We start from the raw sequence: 12,628 nt of genomic DNA, 5'->3' as shown, positions 1-12,628 counted from the left end.
TATTACTGATTTATTTTTCTTGTTTGGTGCGCATTGCCTTATATAGTTGTAATATTGCTGCCTTTTTTGGCAATTTCCATTTTTTTATCATTGCTGTTCGTGTAAATTGTTTTGTGCTGCTGCATTGCCTCGTCCCTTAGTTAAGCATCTGAGCTCAGTAGGTTGAAGTTAGCTTAAGAGGGGGTAGACTTTATAAGAAACTAACTATGATGAATTGGAAGAAAAGCATTGAGAAGCTATAAGAAAATGGTTTGGCCAAAAAAGTAGTGTACAGTGGAGAAAAACTATTTTTGAAAGAGGATGTGAACAGAAAACAGAAAGCATGCTTGGATAGGATTTTTTTTGGCTGGAGCAAATGTTGAAATAAGAGGGACGATCTATGGACTGAAGTTTTGGGTTGCACTGCAATACCAAATGTTACATTGAAAAAAAAACCCTGTCCTTTCCTTTTGTGTTATCCCACTATGTGTTTGTGTACCCTTGTGTATTTGTTTTCTTCCTGTCTCTATGTACTGTTTCATAGAATTTTTTCTCTTCTAATACTAAGCTACATTCACTATGATGAGGAATACCGTTATCCTCAAATATAATTTGCATTAATAACATGTTATTTACTTCGTAAAGATGTTTACACATTATTTATTCTGTTTTATTCTAATGCTCATGTGTGAAGTTGATGTTTCAAAAGTTATTCTGATCTTTTATGTATGTACTTATGTCATAATTTTTGTAACTCTGATGTGCATGTTTATTTCTATTCTTTTGTAATGTCTGTTTTACTACAAATGTTATCTGTATTATTACGTTTTAATGATGTATTTTGTACCTTTGTTATTGTATTCTTATGTTATAAAATTGTAATTGACACCAGTTCATCAAATTAAGTAACTTGTAAGTTACATTTCACTGCACACGTTTCTGTTGGCCATAGTATACAGACAATATGTGAGAAGCAGGGACTGATAGTGTTTGCACGTGTGTTAATGATTCAGCAAGGGACTGGTTAACAGCATTGTTGGTTCTAAGGAAAATTGGTTGATGGATTTGCTATATTCTCCGCAAGACTCTTCGATGGTGATTGTGCACCTGCACAGTCGCAACAGTTGCCTGCTAGCCATCTCTACAAGGACTACAGTGGGTCTACACCGTTGATGACTCACCAATACCATTATCTGTACAAGGACTGCAGTGGGTCTGCACCTCTGGTGGCCCACCAATACCATAATCTCTACTAGGACTATAGTAGGTCTGCTCTGTGATGACCAACCTTCCAATATTCTTCAAAACTTCGACTGACTCTGCTGTGGGTTTGCTCCGTTGTGGCCCATTACCTGTCAGCATGTCTTTCCGTTGGAAGGACACCACTACTTCTTGAAGACTGCATGGAAATACACTACTTGCATGTGCATTTTCTTTTACTGCTCCGACTTTGAGAAAAAAAAAAATTCTGCAATTTTACTGTGATGAATGATCAGGACTGTCATTATGGACAGTGAGAAAGTTTTAGCTTTTGACCAACATTGTAGTGATAAGTGTGTGCATTTCATTTCTTTGTTATTGTAATTATGAAAAATTTTTTTCAAATCTGTATTGGCCACTGCCCAAAATAATTTGTAAAGTTTTTTGTGGTGAGCATGGGGGCTATGTAAGTAGGCTGTTTAGATTTTTTTATTGGTAACGCCACATAGCGCTCTGTATGAAAAATCACTGGCTGTGCTGTGTGCAGTCAGTGGCAGGTTGGCATTGTTGTAATACTCGCCATTGTAGTGTTGGGCGGCTGGATGTTAACAGCGCGTAGCGTTGTGCAGTTGGAGGTGAGCCGCCAGCAGTGGTGGATGTGTGGAGAGAGATGGCGGAGTTTTGAAATTTGTAAGAATTGGTGTCATGAACTGATATATATATATAATGACTCTTAAGGTAAATACATTGTTTGTTCTCAATTAAAATCTTTCATTTGCTAACTATGCCTGCCTATCAGTAGTTAGTGACTTCCGTAGTTTGAATCTTTTATTTAGCTGGCAGTAGTGGTGCTCGCTGTATTGCAGTAGTTCGAGTAACGAAGATTTTTGGTGAGGTAAGTGATTTGTGAAAGGTATAGGTTAATGTTAGTCAGGGCCATTCTTTTGTAGGGATTATTGAAAGTCAGATTGCGTTGCGTTAAAAAATATTGTGTGTCAGTTTAAGCACAGTCTTGTATAATTGTTCCTAGGGGACGTTTCAACTCTAATTACATTTCTCCTCTTACGACATAGGATACTCAGTGACACACAGCCGTCTCCATTTTGGTCATATTCTCCCTGCACCGAATACCACTAATCCATTTTCTATACTCCCGCAACCTCAGGAAATCTCTTGCAGTCGCGTTTCTTTTGACACTCGCGGAGTCACAAACAGGGCGCGCAAAATCTCGGACACCCCTGTATGATGTCAATTGGCGGAAACACCGGCCAGTGCCCCTCGCGGCAGGTAGTCCCTAAGAAAGGGACAACCAGTCTGCCACCCTACTCCAGGCTGCTCAGCGAGCTTTTAGCAGCTCACTGCAACATTCAGTCTTTACCTGCGCATTACGAAGAACTTAGCCTCCTCTTCAACCAACTAAACTACCACGTAATCCTCTTATCCGAAACGTGGTTGAAACCACACGTATCCTCTGCATCTATCCATCTCCCAGGGTACAAATTTCTTAGGGCAGACAGATCAAAAAAGCGAGGTGGCGGGGTCGGCGCAAATATACGAACAGATCTCAAAGCGAAAGTTTTAAGTACGTCAAATCCTGCTGAAGAAAAAGAGGCTGAATTCATGTTCATTGAGATAAATATACAAAATCGGAGATTCTTGACTGGCGTCGTGTACAATGCGCCAAAAGTAAGCTCAATGAGTTCCTTCCAGTCGGAATTACATTCACTTCAGTGTCAATACGAACATGTCATCGTAATGGGTGATTTGAACATAGACCTGCTAAGAGACACTTCCTCCGCAATAAACCTAAGAAGATTGTTTAGTTGCAATAGCATGAACATTCTTCCATTACAACCTACACACCATATGGCGCACAGTCATACTCTTATAGACGTGATCGCAACGAAACAGACAAAGTAAGAGATGTTGGTCAATCAGCAGCCCCTGGCCTCTCAGCACATTATGTAATATTCCTGGCCTACTCTGTGCAGCCCCCAAGGATCAAATCGCGTTACATAACTTGTAGGAACATGAAACGTATTGACCTTGACGCTCTAACAGCCGATTGCTCAGAAATCTCATGGCATCAAATAATCAGAGAACCTACAAGCGACGGCAAAATTAATGAACTTGGTGATAAACTCACTGCCCTCTTTGACAAACATGCACCTGTGCGCACAGTCCGTGTAAGAAAATCTCCTGCTCCATCGCTGACAGCTGAATTACGCCAAAGGATGACTAATAGGGATGCTGCCCACAGGCGTTTCAAGGCAGATCCGAAAACCGAGAGTTTCGAAGAATATAGAAAGCTACGGAACAGAGTGAAACAATGCATTCGCAATGCCAAAATCAGGCACGCTCGCTCCCTTGTATGCAGCGATCTGACACCCACGACTCTATGGAAGAATGTCCGTAGCTTGGGGGTCGGAAAGGCAAAATCGGAAACTACTTTTCATGTGTCAGCTAACGAATTAAATGAATTCTTCTCTGCACCTCTGATTACCAGCACGGCTGATAATTACCGTCCACAAGAATCCCCAAACAGGATAACTAACAACGATACCTTCCATCTAAAACATGTAACAACAAATACGGCAAGAAAAGCAATAATGAGAATCTCTTCTGATGCAATAGGCAACGACATTATCGGTATTACCATGATTAAGAATGTTGCCGATATCTTAGTACCTGTCTTAACTGACATATTTAATTTTTCCCTCGTGAACGGAATATACCCCACTGCATGGAAAAGAAGCATAATTCGACCCATCCCTAAGATCGAAAACCCGCAACTGCCTAGTGATTACCGACCAATTAGCATACAGCCAGCTGTTTCCAAAGCCCTTGAATATATTGTTCATGACCAAATCACTGAACACTTGCATGAATTCAGTCTATATGACAAATTTCAATCTGGTTTCCATAAACATCACAGCACAAACACTGCTCTAATTAAAGTAACTGATGACCTGAAATATGCCATCGACAATCGAAAGGCAACAATATTGACGGTACTGGACTTTAGCAAAGCTTTTGACATTGTTAACTTTGACATATTACTCAGAAAAATGCAACAGCTTAATTTCTCTGATAGTGCAATGAGATGGTTTGAAAGCTACTTAAAAGACAGACAGCAATGTGTTGTCTGCGCAAATGAAAAATCTTCCTTGAAACATATTTCTTCGCGAGTGCCACAAGGATCAGTCTTAGGACCACTGTTGTTTTCTTTATATGTCAACGATATTTCGTCGGTTTTGTCCTCCTGTAAACATATGCCGACGACCTCCAGCTCTACCTAAGCGTCAGACCTGAAGACGTAAACACTGCAATCGCTCTGATGAATGATGATCTGTCTTCAGTAGTGACATGGGCGAAAAACCAGGGGCTTAAATTAAACGCAAAAAAGACGCAAGTAATCTTAATAGCCCATCAGAAATTAATAAGTTCAGATTTCCGCGAACGGCTACCTCCTATTCTGCTCGAAGGTACTCCAATACCATATCAGAAAACAGTGAAGAACTTGGGTATAACTTTGGACGAGCATCTCAACTGGGCGGAGAATACAGTCGCAGTGTGCCGAAAGACGTCTGCTTGTCTCTATGCTCTCAAAAAGTTTCGGAACATATTCCCACAGAACTTGAAACGCCAGCTCGTGCAAGCACTCGTTCTACCGAACCTCCACTATTGTGATGTGATTCAACAAGGCATGAGTAGTGAAAACAAAAGACGGCTAGAGCTAACCATGAATGCCTGTGTGCGTTACACCTGCAACATTCGCCGATATGATCATGTTAGTGCTTCATACTCCGAGCTAGGGTGGCTGCCGCCGGACAAACTGCGTGACTACCACACTATATGTCTACTTCACCGACTCCTCGTCGCGCAAGCACCCCAGTACCTAGCTTCAGAGATTAAAAACGTGTAATGCCATCATAATCGAAACACGAGGTCGCTCTTATCTGGTATCCTAGCTGTGCCCACTCACAAAACAAAAACTTTTGCAAACTCCTTCTCAGTTGCCGCTGTCCGCCTCTGGAACAAACTGCCCCTTACCTTGAGGAAAATTCAATCTCCTGTTAATTTTAAGAAGAAGTTGAAGCATTTCCTACTATCATCCGCATAAAATTCTCCACAAAATTAATGTGCAAGGCCAATCCTCTCATATGTCAAATAGCAAAGCTAGCGTCTCCTATCTTGCTTCTGAGATGCCTTCTTCTTCATCTATCTCTATTAGCCACGCAGTCTTATTTTCCTTTATATTTTCCTTAATTATGTTTCATCATGTCCCTCTATTCTTCTCCTCCCTTCACCATGATTTCCCCCCACACTCCCTGCTGCCAGAACTCCTATCTGAAATCTTTCTCTTCAATAATGTATTTTTGGAGGTGTACCTTTCTAATTGTTTATCTCACTTTTTGTATTAGATGTAGTTTAACATGCCTACTACAACATATGACTGTAAAATAAGTAGAATGCCTGGTTAGATGTAAGAGAGGGACTGATGGCCCTAATCTTGTCAGGTTAAATAAATAAATAAATTTGCTATCGAATCGACTTTAAGTCAGATAGTCACATTGGCCGCTCTTCGCTCTGAAACGGTTACATTTATCTTGTGCAAAGCTATGTCGCGAACTGCGAAATGCGGAGACACTAAAAGAACCATAGTAGAACAGAGAAGAAGCTTCTAAGTTGAAGTAATAGCCAGTATAAAGCAGTACAATTAAAGTTTAGTTTTCGATTTTTGACTTTTTAGCCGGCTTCGGTGCCTTGGACATGAGCTAGGACCTTACGATTTTGCATGAAGGGAGGACTAGCAGCCACGTTGCACAGCAGAATGTGAAAAGTGTTCATATGTAGGAAAAACCTGAGAAATCTGCCCGTTTTCGTCATTTGCTATCGAATCGACTTAATGTCAGATCGTCAAAATGGCCGCTTTTCTCTCTGAAACAGTTACAATTATCGTGTGCAAATCTTTGTCGCGTGCTTCGGAATGCGGAGACACTAAAAGCACCATAGTAGAACACAGAAGAAGCTTCTAAGTTGATGTAATAGCCAGTAAGAAGCAGTACCATTCAAGTTTACTTACCGATATTTGACTTTTTAGCCGGCTTTGGTGCGTTGGACTTGAGCAAGGGCCTTAAGATTTTGCATGAAGGGAGGACTAGCAGCCACGTTGCACGGGAGAATCTGAAAAGAGTTCAGATGTAGTAAAAACCTAAGAAATCAGCCCGTTATCGTCATTTGCTATCGAGTCGAATTATGTCAGATCGTCACATTGACCGCTCTTCTCTCTGAAACGGTTACATTTAACGTGTGCAAAGTTATGTCGCGTGCTGCGAAATGCGGAGACACTAAAAGCACCATAGTAGAACACAGAAGAATCTTCTAAGTTAATGTAATAGACAGTAAGAAGCAGTACAATTCAAGTTTAAGTTACAGGTTATAGAATATTTAGCCAGGTTCGGTGCCTTGGACATGAGCTAGGACCTTAAGATATTGCATAAACGGAGGACTAGCGAACCCCGTTGCACGGGAGTATTTGAAAGGTGTGCATATGTAGTAATAACCTAAGAAATCAGCCCGTTTTCGTCATTTGCTATCTATTCGGCTTCATGTTAGATGGTCACATTGGACCCTAATCTCTGAAACGGTCGCGTGCTGCGGAATGCGGAGACACTAAATTCACAAAAGTAGAACACAAATGAAGCTTCTAAGTTGATGTAACAGTGAGTAAGAAGCAGTACAATTCAAGGTTAGTTATCGATTATTGACTTTTTAGTTTGCTTTGGTGCCTTGGACATGAGCTAGGATCTTAAGATTTTGCATGAGGGAGGACTAGCACCAACGTTGCACGGGAGAATGTGAAAAGTGTTCATATGTAGTAAAATCCTAAGAAATCCGCCCGTTTGCGTCATCTGCTATCGAATCGACTTAATGTCAGATCGTCACATTGGCTGCCCTTCTCTCTGAAATGGTTACATTTATCTTTGCAAAGATATGTCGCGTGCTGCGATATGCGGAGACACTCAAACCACCATAGTAGAACACAGAAATAGCTTCTAAGTTGACGTAATAACCAGTAAGAAGCATTACCATTCAAGTTTTAGTTATCGATTTTTGACTTTTTAGCCGGCTTTGGTGCCTTGGACATGAGCTAGGACCTTACGATTTTGCATGAAGGGATGACTAGCAGCCACTTTGCACGGGAGAATGTGAAATGTTTTCATATGTTGTAAAAACCTAAGAAATCCGCCCGTTTTCGTCACTTGCTATCGATTCGACTTAATCTCAGACGGCCACGTTGGCCGCTTTTATCTCTGAAACGGTTACATTTATCGTGTGAAATGCTATGTCGCGTGCTGCGGACTGCGGAGACACTAAATGCACAAAAGTAGAACACAGAAGAAGCTTTTATGTTGATGCAATAGCCAGTAAGAAGCAGTACAATTCAAGTTTAGTTATCTATTGTTGACTTTTTAGCGTGCTTTGGTGCCTTGGACATGAGCTACGACCTTACGATTTTGCATGAAGGGAGGACTAGCAGCCACGTTGCACGGGAGAATGTGAAAAGTGATCGAATGTAGTAAAAACCTAAGAAATCCGCTCGTTTTCGTCATTTGCTATCGAATCGACTTAATGTCTGATCGTCACATCGGCCGCTCTTCTCTATGAAACGGTGACATTTATCGTGTGCAAAACTATGTGCCGTGCTGCGGAATGCGCGGACACTATAAGCACCATAGTAGAACACAAAAGGAGCTTCTAAGTTGATCTAATAACCAGTAAGAAGCAATACAATACAAGTTTTAGTTATCGATTGTTTACTTTATAGGCGGCTTTGGTGCCTTGGACATGAGCTAGGGCCTTACGATCTTGCATGAAGGGAGGACCAGCAGCCACCTTGCACGGAAGAATGTTAAAAGTGTTCATATGTAGCAATAACCTGAGAAATTCGTCCGTTTTCGTCATTTGCTATAGAATTCACTTATTGTCAGATCGTCACACTGGCCGCTCTTCTCTCTGAAACGGTTACATTTATCGTGTTCAAAGCTATGTTGCGTGCTGTGAAATTCGGAGACACTAAAAGCACCATAGCAGAATACAGAAGGAGCTTCTAAGTTGATGTAATATCCAGTAAGAAGCAGTACAATACAAGTTTTAGTTATCGATTGTTGACTTTATAGGCGGCTTTGGTGCCTTGGACATGAGCTAGGACCTTACGATCATGCATGAAGGGAGGACTAGCAGCCACCTTCCACGGAAGAATGTGAAAAGTGTTCATATGTACCAAAAACCTGAGAAATTTGTCCGTTTTCGCCATTTGCTATCGAATTGACTTATTGTCAGATCGTCACATTGGCCGCTCTTCTCTCTGAAACGTTTACATTTATGGTGTGCAAAGCTACGTCACGTGCTGCGATATGCGGAGACACTAAAAGTCCCATAGTAGAACACAGAAGTAGCTTCTAAGTTGATGTAAAAAACACTAAGAGGCATAACAATTCAAGTTTTAGTTATCGATTTTTGACTTTTTAGCCGGCTTTGGTGCCTTGCACATGAGCTAGGACCTTAAGAATTTGTATGAAGGGAGGACTAGCAGCCACGTTGCACGGGAGAATGTGAAATGTGTTCAAATGTAGTTAAAATCTAAGAAATCCGCTAGTTTTCGTCATTTGCTGTTGAATTGACTTAATATCAAATCGTCACATTGGCTGCTCTTCTCTATGAAATGTTTACATTTATCTATGCAAAGCTATGTCGCGTGCTGCGATATGCGGATACACTAAAAGCGCCGCAGTAGAACACAGATGAAACTTCTAAGTTGATGTAATAGCCAGTAAGAAGCAGTACAATTCAAGTTTAGTTATCGATTTTTGACATTTTAGACAGCTTTGGTGCCTTGGACATGAGCTAGGACCTTACGATTTTGCATGAAGGGAGGACTAGCAGCCACCTTGCACGGAAGAATGTGAAAAGTGTTCATATGTACCAAAAACCTGAGAAATTTGTCCGTTTTCGCCATTTGCTATTGAATTGACTTATTGTCAGATCGTCACATTGGCCGCTCTGCTCTCTGAAACGTTTACATTTATGGTGTGCAAAGCTACGTCACGTGCTGCGATATGCGGAGACACTAAAAGTCCCATAGTAGAACACAGAAGTAGCTTCTAAGTTGATGTAAAAAACACTAAGAGGCATAACAATTCAAGTTTTAGTTATCGATTTTTGACATGTTATACGGCTTTGGTGCCTTGGACATGAGCTAGGACCTTACGATTTTACATGAAGGGAAGACTAGCAGCCACGTTGCACGGGAGAATGTGAAAAGAGTTCATATGTAGTAAAAACCAAAGAAACCGGCCCGTTTTTTTCGTCATTTGCTGTCAAATCGACATAATGTCAGGTCGTCACATTGGCCACACTTCTCTCTGTAATGGATAAATTTATAGTGTGCAAAATTATGTCGCGTGCTGAGGAATGCGGAGACGCCAAAAGCCCCATAGTAGAACACAGAAGACGCTTCTAAGTTGGTGTAATAGCCAGTAAGGAGCAGTACAATTGAAGTTTTAGTGATAGATTTTTAAATTTTTAGCTGGCTTTGGTGCCTTGTACATCAGCTGGGACCTTACGATTTTGCATGAAGGGAAGACTAGCAACCACGTTGCACAAGAGAATGTGAAATGTGTTCATATGTAGTAAAAACCTAAGAAATCCGTCCGTTTGCGTCATTTGCTATCGATGCGACTTTATATCAGATCGTCACATTGGCCGCTTTTCACTCTGAAACAGTTACATTTATCGTGTGGAAAGCTATGTTGCGTGCTGCGAAATTTGGAGACACTAAAAGCACCACAGTAGAACACAGAAGGAGCTTCTAAGTTGATGTAATAACCAGGAAGAAGCAGTACAATTTAAGGTTTAGTGATCGATTTTTAAATTTTTAGCCGGCTTTGGTGCCTTGGACATGAGCTAGGACCTTACGATTTTGCATAAATGGAGGACTAGCAGTCACGTTGCACGGGAGAAAGTGAAAAGTGTTCATATGTAGTAAAAACATGAGATATTCGTCCGTTTTCGTCATTTGTATCCAATTGACTTATTGTCAGATCGTCACATTGGCCGCTCTTCTCTCCGAAACGGTTTCATTTATGGTGTGCAAAGCTATGTCACGTGCTGCGATATGCGGAGACTCTAAAAGCACCACATTACAACACAGAAGAAGCTTCTAAGTTGATGTAATAGCCAGTAACCAGCAGTACAATTCAAGTTTAGTTTTTGATTTTTGACATGTTATACGGGTTTGGTGCCTTGGACATGAGCCAGGACCTTACGATTGTGCATGAAGGGAGGACTAGCAGCCACGTTGCGCGGGAGAATGTAAAATGAGTTCATATGTAGTAGAAACCTAAGAAACCCGCCTGTTTTCGTCATTTGCTATCGAATCGACATAATGTCAGGTCGTCACATCGGCCGCACTTCTCTCTGAAATTGATAAATTTATCGTGTGCAAAGCTATGTCGAGTGCTGAGGAATGCGGAGACACCAAAAGCCCCATAGTACAACACAGAAGACGCTTCTAAGTTGATGTAATTGCCAGTAAGGAGCAGTACAATTTAAGTTTTAGTGATTGATTTTTAAATTTTTAGGCGGCTTTGGTGCCTTGTACATTAGCTAGGACCTTACGATTTTGCATGAAGGGAAGACTAGCAGCCACGTTGCACGTGAGAATGTGGAAAGTGATCGAATGTATTAAAAGCCTAAGAAATCCACTCGTTTTCGTCATTTGCTATCGAATCGACTTAATGTCAGATCGTCACATTGGCCGCTCTTCTCAATGAAACGGTTACAATTATCGTGTGCAAAACTATGTGGCGTGCTGCGGAATGCGCAGACGCTAAAAGTACCATAGTAGAACACAGAAGTAGCTTGTAAGTTGATGTAAAAAGCACTAAGAGGCATAACAATTCAAGTTTTAGTTATCTATTTTTGACTTTTTAGCCGGCTTTGGTGCCTTGGACATGAGCTAGCACCTTAAGAATTTGTATGAAGGGAGGACTAGCAGCCACGTTGCACGGGAGAATGTGAAATGTGTTCAAATGTAGTTAAAATCTAAGAAATCCGCGAGTTTTCGTCATTTGCTGTTGAATTGACTTAATATCAAATCGTCACATTGGCTGCTCGTCTCTCTGAAATGGTTACATTTATCTATGCAAAGCTATGTCGCGTGCTGCGATATGCGGAGACACTAAAAGCGCCGCAGTAGAACACAGATAAAACTTCTAAGTTGATGTAATAGCCAGTAAGAAGCAGTACAATTCAAGTTTAGTTATCGATTTTTGACATTTTAGACAGCTTTGGTGCCTTGGACATGAGCTAGGACCTTAAGAATTTGTATGAATGGAGGACTAGCAGCCACGTTGCACGGGAGAATGTGAAAAGAGTTCATATGTAGTAAAAACCTAAGAAATCCATCCGTTTGCGTCATTTGCTATCGATGCGACTTTATATCAGATCGTCATATTGGCCGCTCTTCTCTCTGAAACGGTTACATTTATCGTGTGCAAAGCCATGTTGCGTGCTGCGATATGCGGAGACACTAAAAGCACCATAGTAGAACACAGAAGAAGCTTCTATGTTGATGTTATAGCCAGTAAGAAGCAGTAGAACTCAAATTTAGCTATCGATTTTTGAATTTTTAGCCGGATTTGGTGCCTTGAACATGAGGTAGGACCTTAATATGTTGCATGAAGGGAGGACTAACAGTCACGTTGCACGGGAGAATGTGAAAAGAGTTCGAATGTAGTAAAAACCTAAGAAATCCTCTCGTTTTCGTCATTTGCTATCGAATTGACTTATTGTCAGATCGTCACATTGGCCGCTCTTCTCTCTGAAACGGTTACATTTATGGTGTGCAAAGCTATGTCGCGTGCCGTGGAATGCGGAGAGGCTAAAAGCACCATAGTAGACCACAGAAGAAGCTTCTATGTTGATGTAATAGCCAATAAGAAGCAGTACAATTCAAGTTTTAGTTAACGATTTTAACTTTTTAGCCGGCTTAGGTGCCTTGGACATGAGCTAGGACCTTAAGATTTTGCATGGAAGACTAGCAGCCCCGTTGCACGGGAGAATGTGAAAAGTGTTCATATGTAAAAAAAATCCTAAGAAATCTGCCCGTTTTCGTCATTTGCTATCGAATCGACTTAATGTCAGATCGTCACATTGGCCGCTCTTTCTTCTGAAAAGGTGACATTTATCATGTGCAAAGCTATGTCGCCTGCTGCGGATGCGGAGGCACTGAAATCCCCATAAAAGAACACAGAAGAAGTATTTAATTTGATGTAAATGTCAGTAAGAAGCAGTAAAATTTAAGTTTAGTTATCGATTTTTGACTTTTTATCCGGCTTTGGTGCACGGGACAGAGCTAGGACCTTCAGATTTTGCATGAAGG

This window comes from Schistocerca gregaria, unplaced genomic scaffold, assembly GCF_023897955.1.
Source record: "Schistocerca gregaria isolate iqSchGreg1 unplaced genomic scaffold, iqSchGreg1.2 ptg000251l, whole genome shotgun sequence".
Taxonomy (NCBI): domain Eukaryota; kingdom Metazoa; phylum Arthropoda; class Insecta; order Orthoptera; family Acrididae; genus Schistocerca; species Schistocerca gregaria.
Note: the sequence above shows the minus strand (reverse complement) of the source record.